Raw genomic sequence first — 9,549 nt, 5'->3', positions numbered from 1 at the left:
AATCTCCGTAAGAAATACGTTTTTCTTTCGTTTCTGTGACCATTTCTCAATGAAAAAGGATATGCTAATGAAGATATCTTGGATATATTTCCTTTCACCGATTTCAATTGCACTTCTTTCACAGGTAGATGTGTATTTTTATTAAAAATCGTCCAAATGTGCTGCACAATCTGATTAAAATCAGCTGTTCTGATACGCTACCGCTCGAGCGGTAGCGTATCAGAACAGCTGATTTTAATCAGTTTGATGTGCTGCATAAATATCTTGGGACAAGCGACATTGCAGAAAAATACATAACCCAATTGAAACTTGCAAGTCATATTTTATTGACAGATTCTTGTCTTAGCAACCATTAATTTTATACCCTGACAAATATGTATAATTCTCGTGTATTAAAGGAGCGGTGCCATGGAAACTTGCAATCCAGAATTGGTCCCCCTTCTTCAGTTTTCCTATAAAATGTCCCGACGTATTCTGCCAATTTGATGGCATACTTCCTATGCTTGCTCTTATTTTTCCATTCACATATCCATAAAGGTACACTTCGGATTTTGGTATATGGTAGGTCCATAAAAACGAATAGAGGCCATCTACAGGAGCAGAAAATTTACCGGTGGCCGGGTTATATCCATTTCCTTGGTTGATCTCAACGTTTTCAAACTTGATGATGGTGTCTTTGGGCACATTTTTAAGTCTTTTAGCCAAAAGTGCATGAAAGACGATGGCTTTTCCTTGGCAGTCTTTAAAAAAACCAAATTTCATGGTGTTTGTTATTACAATCATGAGAAATGCTTTCGACCCAGAAATAATTAAATAAATCAACAGTTTTAATTTTTTTTTACAAGAAATAAAGTAAGTACATGTAGTTACGATTTGTTACATGTACATTTAGTATTAGCCATATGCAAATACATGTATATACCGATTAAAAATAAGTTGATTAAAAAAAAACAGACAATGCACAGATTCAGTCAACATATCTCTAAAGCAGTTTAATGAATTAATAAATGCAGAATATTGTGCTTTAATGATGAAAAAATTACACTATTGAAGTAAATTAAAAAAGGTATTCAAATTTATAACAAATGAAGACAATTTTTCAAAAGTTTTAAGAAAGAGGTATAGCGCACTTAATATACGATTTGGCCTCAAATATAGGACTTTTGCAAATATCAGACATTTTTAATATTATTCAATATTTAGTTTAAATATATTCAAAGAAACACAAATAAGACAATTTCCATGCTAGAAGAGTCTAAATTATCTTACACGACATCATTAAAATATTCAGGTTTTGTTAGGGAAATATAGGAAAGTAGTTGGTATACGATGAAAAATTGTATATTTGACTATTTGAACCACTGTAAACCAACGACATCCGATTAAAATTATGTTCTACAGGTATTGTAGTACACGTTTACATTGAATTGATTTTGGTTTAACGTGGTCTTCGTACTGAAAATTAGACAAATATTTCAGTTAGTGTCTTTTCTAATACAAACATGTATATAGCCATATATATTGAAAATGCATCTGCTGAAAATGTTAGATGCGTGGCCTAGTGGTAACGCGGAGGTCTTTTTGATTTTGTGGTCGGTGGATCGAATCCATCCAACGATTTTTTTTCCACTTAAATTGAAACATGAACAGAAAAGAGAGATTAAGTTACACTTATCTAATTTCTGGGTGTTTTTTTTTTAATTATCTTGTTTAATTCAATCTCAGTATGAGCATAGCCAATATAAACAGATCTCTTCATTAACACTATACATGTACTCTATTTACACTTAGATCCATTGCATTTTGTTTGAACTTGTCACGGTTCAGAATATCAACTACTGCTATACACAGAGTTTCCCGAATTTATGACAAATCAGTTGTTACAGACACCATTATAAAGTGTATCCAGGTTTCGAAAATCATATTGCGACAGCTAGGTACCTGAAGCTATTTTTAATATCAGGTACTTTCCGTCCAAACACAGGTGTAGGCAAAATAATGGGAAAAGGCGCTATACCTCTTTATTAAAGATTACCTTCTTTTCCAGTGGTACCTTTTCCACATTTTGGTTCCCATCCAATCTTATCGCAGATGTTTTGTTGTCTGGCATAGTTAGTGAGAAAGTTACTGGAATTTTGTTGGTCTGCACTCGACGCATACATAGCCACGCACAAAAGCGTCGCTATAAACTCTATTTTCAAGCAATCCATTGTTATAATCAAAGAATGGAGGGTGTAGTATCTAAAAATATGCATAATTTTTATCCTTTTTATAATGTAGAAAAATATTCAATGAAAAGTTACTGTGAAATTTAATGCCCACAGATAAGGACGGAACAACTTTGCCACAAAAGATTGTTGTCTTACCTTTAGGAAATGTTCTCTCCAACTAAATGCTAGTAAAAGAATGTAATACTTATAGTTACATGTATGTATATTTATATATAAATGTAAAAATAATCTGATATTCGGAAGCGAATTAAAAGTGACATTAAAATGAAACTTTAGACCCTTGCATGATTTTTGTTTGGTTGCATGTACAAACATCTGGCTCCGAATTTATAAAACTTTTTAGAATACAATAGGCCTAACGCCTACTCAATTGAATAATAAAAATATCTGACTATTTGCTTCCTAACTTCAGCTTTGTTTAAATATAGGACTTTCACATAAATTACTCTATCTAAATCAACCGTATAACAAAGATACGAGAATTAAAAAAAATATATATTTTATTTTTTAAGTGTTGTGAAAAATACAAACGATTTGAATAACTGCGCTTTAAAAATTGATCATGTGACATCCATCTCGGTCCATCAACAACGATGGCGACGACGATAATGGAGGGGTAAACCGTTAATTTTGAGACTTGGCAAGGAAATAAAAAAGAGGCACGATGACGAGGATAGGAACAAAAGGAAGATTATCATAGGATCATCACAGTTAGAATTTAGGAACTAAAGCCTATGAAGCCGAAATAAACTTAATTAAATCAGGAATTTTTCAAAGTTCTTTCGGTAAACGGTACAGTTTCTTTTTTAAAATAGATGCATATAGCTAGCAGAACTAACCTGGAATAATTATCTGTGCAAAATGTTGACTTACTGATTTATGCAACAAGAACTGATTGTGCCATCAAAATGGCTACCACAAAGTGATTTGGTGCTATGCATGATTACTATCTGTGATCTGCTTTTAATTATATTTCCATTATTATTGTTTTATATTATTAAATGAACAATATTCAAGTTAATAGTTTTGTGTATGATGATTTATATCCAGTGCACGTTGTCTACATGCAATGACTTTCATAGCCCTCTGTATATATATGCACAAACTAACATATAATTATACATGTATATATACTTATCATTGTGTCATTGATTTGTAAAATATTTATTAGATTTAAACATGTTTGTCTAATGTAACAGACTACGATCTATGATCCTGTACAATGGATGAGAATTGCTTTGATTTTATGTATATTAGAGTTGATGAATAAACATTTCTGTATAGATTATTACATTTCAATTTTGAAGGAGCACATGGTCACAATTTAAATTTTCAAATTTTAGTTTTCCAAATTAAAATATTTACAATGCTTACCTAAGGTTAATTTCAAAGTTTTAGCCGAAATTGTATGTCAATTTTCAGTAGTAAACGATATCATTGTTTATTAATTGTTTTCGTTTAAATAGAAAATACATTATTTAAAACAAATTAGAAGTGACAACACTTAAAAACTGTAATATCATGTTCATGAAACACATGTAAACTTGCAGAAAGAAAATTCAAGGAAAATGAAGTATTTCCAGTATTTTCAACAAAATATGCAAACCAAAATATGGCACAAGCTTTGTTTACATATTAACAAAAAAATGTGTGTCCTGTATATTGCAACTGACTTTAAAATGTTTGCTGGCCATTACAAATAATTTAGTATACTTAACATGACAAATTAACTTTTCAAAAGTAAAACTGAAAGAAAAAATAAACAACGTCCTTTAGAATTATTACATATTTCTTTTAGTTAAGCATTTTAGATATCATAATTACCCGGTATGTAAATCAAAACCAGATTCATACTTATTTATATAGTCTGTCCCAAGATATATTTGGTCTATTGGGATTTTGCATTGCAAAAGAGATAAAAGTACCCGGATGATAACTTTGAAAAATTGTGCGAGGTATTCCGAGTAAATTTTGAGTGAAGAAAACATAACATTTCCAGTTATAAATCTCCGTAAGAAATACGTTTTTGTTTCGTTTCTGTGACTATTTCTCAGTGAAAAATTATATGTCAATGAAGATATCGTGGATATTTTTCCTTTCACCGGAAGATGTGTATTTTTATTAAAAATCGTCCAAATGTGCTGCATAAATATCTTGGGACAGGCGACATTGCAGAAAAATACATAACCCAATTGAAACTTGCAAGTCATATTTTATTGACAGATTCTTGTCTTAGCAACCATTAATTTTGTACCCTGACAAATATGTATAATTCTCGTGTATTAAAGGAGCGGTACCATGGAAACTTGCAATCCAGAATTGGTCCCCCTTCTTCAGTTTTCCTATAAAATGTCCCGACGTATTCTGCCAATTTGATGGTCGACTTCCTGTCTTCGCTCTTATTTTTCCATTCACATATCCATAAAGGTACACTTCGGATTTTGGTATATGGTAGGTCCATAAAAACGAATAGAGGCCATCTACAGGAGCAGTAAATTTACCGTTGGCCGGGTTATATCCATTTCCTTGGTTGATCTCAACGTTTTCAAACTTGATGATGGTGTCTTTTGGCACATTTTTAAGTCTTTTAGCCAAAAGTGCATGAAAGACGATGGCTTTTCCTTGGCAGTCTTAAAAAAAACCAAATTTCATGGTGTTTGTTATTACAATCATGAGAAATGCTTTCGACCCAGAAATAATTAAATAAATCAACAGTTTTAAATTTTTTTTTACAAGAAATAAAGTAAGTACATGTAGTTACGATTTGTTACATGTACATTTAGTATTAGCCATATGCAAATACATGTATATATCGATTAAAAATAAATTGATTTAAAAAAACCCAGACAATGCACAGATTCAGTCAACATATCTCTAAAGCAATTTAATGAATTAATAAATGCAGAATATTGTGCTTTAATGATGAAAAAATTACACTATTGAAGTCAATTAAAAAAGGTATTCAAATTTATAACAAATGAAGACAATTTTTCGAAGTTTTAAGAAATTTTTTAAAGATTACCTTCTTTTCCAGTGGCACCTTTTCCACATTTTGGTTCCCATCCAATCTTATCGCAGATGTTTTGGTGTCTGGCATAGTTAGTGAGAAAGTTACTGGAATTTTGTTGGTCTGCACTCGACGCATACATAGCCACGCACAAAAGCGTCGCTATAAACTCTATTTTCAAGCAATCCATTGTTATAATCAAAGAATGGAGGGTGTAGTATCTAAAAACATGCATAGTTTTTATCATTTTTATAATGTAGAAAAACAAGTAATGAAAAGTTACTGTGAAATTTAATGCCCACAGATAAGGACGGAACAACTTTGCCACAAAAGATTGTTGTCTTACCTTTAGGAAATGTTCTCTCCAACTAAATGCTAGCAACAGAATGTAATACTTATAGTTACATGTATGTATATTTATATATAAATGTAAAAATAATCTGATATTCGGATGAGAATTAAAAGTGACATTAAAATGAAACTTTAGACCCTTGCATGATTTTTGTTTGGTTGCATGTACAAACATCTGGCCACGAATTTATAAAACTTTTTAGAATACAATAACTCCTACTCAATTGAATAATAAAAATATCTGACTATTTGCTTCCTAACTTCAGCCTTGTTCGAAGATAGGACTTACACATAAATTACTCTATCCAAATCAACCGTATATCAAAGATACGAGAATTAGAAAAAATATATATTTTATTTTTTTAAGTGTTGTGAAAAATACAATCGATTTGAATAACCGCGCTTTAAAAATTGGTCACGTGACATCCATCTCGGTCCATCAACAACGATGGCGACGATGAGAATGGAGGGGTAAACCGTTAATTTTGAGACATGGCAAGGAAATAAAAAAGAGGCACGATGACGAGGATAGGAACAAAAGGAAGATTATCATAGGATCATCACAGTTAGAATTTAGGAACTAAAGCCTATGAAGCCGAAATAAACTTAATTAAATCACGAATTTTTCAAAGCATTTTCGGTAAACGGTACAGTTTCTTTTTTAAAATAGATGCATATAGCTAGCAGAACTAACCTGGAATAATTATCTGTGCAAAATGTTGATTTACTGATTTATGCAACAAGAACTGATTGTGCCATCAAAATGGCTACCACAAGGTGATTTGGTGCTATGCATGATCTGTGATCTACTTTTAATCATATTTCCATTATTGTTGTTTTATATTATTAAATGAACAATATTTAATAGTTTTGTGTATAATGATTTATATCCAGTGCACGTTGTCTACATGCAATGACTTTCATAGCCCTCTGTATATATATGTACAAACTAACATATAATTATACATGTATATATACTTATCCTTGTGTCATTGATCTGTAAAATATTTATTAGATTTAAACATGTTTGTCTAATGTAACAGACTACTGATCTATGATCCTGTACAATGGATGAGAATTGCTTTGATTTTATGAATATTAGAGTTGATGAATAAACATTTCTTTATAGATTATTACATTTCAATTTTGAAGGAGCACATGGTCACAATTTAAATTTTCAAATTTTACTTTTCCAAATTATAATATTTACAATGCTTACCTAAGGTTAATTTCAAAGCTTTAGCCGAAATTGTATGTCAATTTTCAGTAATAAACGATATCATTGTTTATTAATTGTTTTCGTTTAAATAGAAAATACATTATTTAAAACAAATTAGAAGTGACAACACTTAAAAACTGTAATATCATGTTCATGATACATATGTAAACTTGCAGAAAGAAAATTCAAGGAAAATGAAGTATTTCCAGTATATTCAACAAAATATGCAAACCAAAATATGGCACAAGCTTTGTTTACATATTAACAAAAAAATGTGTGTCCTGTATATTGCAACTGACTTTAAAATGTTTGCTGGCCATTACAAATAATTTAGTATACTTAACATGACAAATTAACTTTTCAAAAGTGAAATTGAAAGAAAAAATAAACAACGTCCTTTAGAATTATTACATATTTCTTTTAGTTAAGCACTTTAGATATCATAATTACCCGGTATGAAAATCAAAACCAGATTCATACTTATTTATATAGTCTGTCCCAAGATATATTTGGTCTATGGGGATTTTGCATTGCAAAAGAGATAAAAGTACCCGGATGATAACGTTGAAAAGTTGTGCGAGGTATTCCGAGTGAATTTTGAGTGAAGAAAACATAACATTTCCAGTTATAAATCTCCGTAAAAAATACGTTTTTCTTTCGTTTCTGTGACTATTTCTCAGTGAAAAATGGTATGTCAACGAAGATATCTTGGATATTTTTCCTTTCACCGATTTCAATTGCACTTCTTTCACAGGTTGATGTGTATTTTTATTAAAAATCGTCCAAATGTGCTGCATAAATATCTTGGGACAGGCGACATTGCAGAAAAATACATAACCCAATTGAAACTTGCGAGTCATATTTTATTGACAGATTCTTGTTTTAACAACCATTAATTTTGTACCCTGACAAATATGTATAATTCTCAACTATTAAAGGAGCAGTACCATGGAAACTTTCAATCCAGAATTGGTCCCCCTTCTTCAGTTTTCCTATAAAATGTCCCGACGTATTCTGCCAATTTGATGGTATACTTCCTATTCTTGCTCTTATTTTTCCATTCACATATCCAAAAAGGTACACTGCAGATTTGGGTATATGGTAGGTCCATAAAAACGAATAGAGGCCATCTACAGGAGCAGTAAATTTACCGGTGGCCGGGTTATATCCATTTCCTTGGTTGATCTCAACGTTTTCAAACTTGATGATGGTATCTTTGGGCACATTTTTAAGTCTTTTAGCCAAAAGTGCATGAAAGACGATAGCTTTTCCTTGGCAGTCTTTAAAAAAAACAAATTTCATGGTGTTTGTTATTACAATCATGAGAAATGCTTTCGACCCAGAAATAATTAAATAAATCAACAGTTTAAAATTATTTTTTTTACAAGAAATAAAGTAAGTACATGTAGTTACGATTTGTTACATGTACATTTAGTATTAGCCATATGCAAATACATGTATATATCGATTAAAACTAAGTTGATTTAAAAAACCCAGACAATGCACAGATTCAGTCAACATATCTCTTAAGAAGTTTAATGAATTAATAAATGCAGAATATTGTGCTTTAATGATGAAAAAATTACACTATTGAAGTAAATTAAAAAAGGTATTCAAATTTATAACAAATGAAGACAATTTTTCAAAGTTTTATGAAATTTATTAAAGATTACCTTCTTTTCCAGTGGCACCTTTTCCACATTTTGGTTCCCATCCAATCTTATCGCAGATGTTTTGTTGTCTGGCATAGTTAGTGAGAAAGTTACTGGAATTTTGTTGGTCTGCACTCAACGCATATATAGCCACGCACAAAAGCGTCGCTATAATCTCTATTTTCAAGCAATCCATTGTTTTAATCAAAGAATGGAGAGTGTAGTATCTAAAAATATGCATAATTTTTTATCCTTTTTATAATGTAGAAAAACAATCAATGAAAAGCTACTGTGAAATTTAATGCCCACAAATAAGGACGGAACAACTTTGCGACAAAAGATTGTTGTCTTACCTTTAGGAAATGTTCTCTCCAACTAAATGCTAGTAAAAGAATGTAATACTTATAGTTACATGTATGTATATTCATATATAAATGTAAAAATAATCTGATATTCGGATGCGAATTAAAAGTGACATTAAAATGAAACTTTAGACCCTTGCATGATTTTTGTTTGGTTGCATGTACAAACATCTGGCCCCGAATTTTAAAACGTTTTAGAATACAATAACTCCTACTCAATTGAATAATAAAAATATCTGACTATTTGCTTCCTAACTTCAGCCTTGTTCGAAGATAGGACTTACACATAAATTACTCTATCCAAATCAACCGTATATCAAAGATACGAGAATTAGAAAAAATATATATTTTATTTTTTTAAGTGTTGTGAAAAATACAATCGATTTGAATAACCGCGCTTTAAAAATTGGTCACGTGACATCCATCTCGGTCCATCAACAACGATGGCGACGATGAGAATGGAGGGGTAAACCGTTAATTTTGAGACATGGCAAGGAAATAAAAAAGAGGCACGATGACGAGGATAGGAACAAAAGGAAGATTATCATAGGATCATCACAGTTAGAATTTAGGAACTAAAGCCTATGAAGCCGAAATAAACTTAATTAAATCACGAATTTTTCAAAGCATTTTCGGTAAACGGTACAGTTTCTTTTTTAAAATAGATGCATATAGCTAGCAGAACTAACCTGGAATAATTATCTGTGCAAAATGTTGATTTACTGAT

General features: G+C 31.0%; 3 long non-coding RNA genes across 3 annotated transcripts; all 3 read right to left on the bottom strand.

The window, feature by feature from the left end:
• Positions 1-321: 321 nt before the first annotated feature.
• LOC136272263 (uncharacterized) lies at positions 322-2,506 on the bottom strand. Its single transcript, XR_010710216.1, has 3 exons — positions 2,367-2,506; positions 2,036-2,241; positions 322-740 (listed from the first exon to the last, which is right to left on the bottom strand). It is a non-coding gene; the product is annotated as an uncharacterized lncRNA (long non-coding RNA).
• Positions 2,507-4,423: 1,917 nt separating this feature from the next.
• On the bottom strand, positions 4,424-5,617 carry LOC136272189 (uncharacterized). Its single transcript, XR_010710148.1, has 3 exons — positions 5,585-5,617; positions 5,254-5,459; positions 4,424-4,861 (listed from the first exon to the last, which is right to left on the bottom strand). It is a non-coding gene; the product is annotated as an uncharacterized lncRNA (long non-coding RNA).
• Positions 5,618-7,707: 2,090 nt separating this feature from the next.
• LOC117683572 (uncharacterized) lies at positions 7,708-8,847 on the bottom strand. Its single transcript, XR_010710070.1, has 3 exons — positions 8,814-8,847; positions 8,482-8,687; positions 7,708-8,088 (listed from the first exon to the last, which is right to left on the bottom strand). It is a non-coding gene; the product is annotated as an uncharacterized lncRNA (long non-coding RNA).
• Positions 8,848-9,549: the final 702 nt, after the last annotated feature.

Source organism: Magallana gigas, chromosome 10 (assembly GCF_963853765.1).
Source record: "Magallana gigas chromosome 10, xbMagGiga1.1, whole genome shotgun sequence".
Lineage (NCBI taxonomy): Eukaryota > Metazoa > Mollusca > Bivalvia > Ostreida > Ostreidae > Magallana > Magallana gigas.
This window is presented reverse-complemented; position numbering and strand designations above follow the sequence as displayed.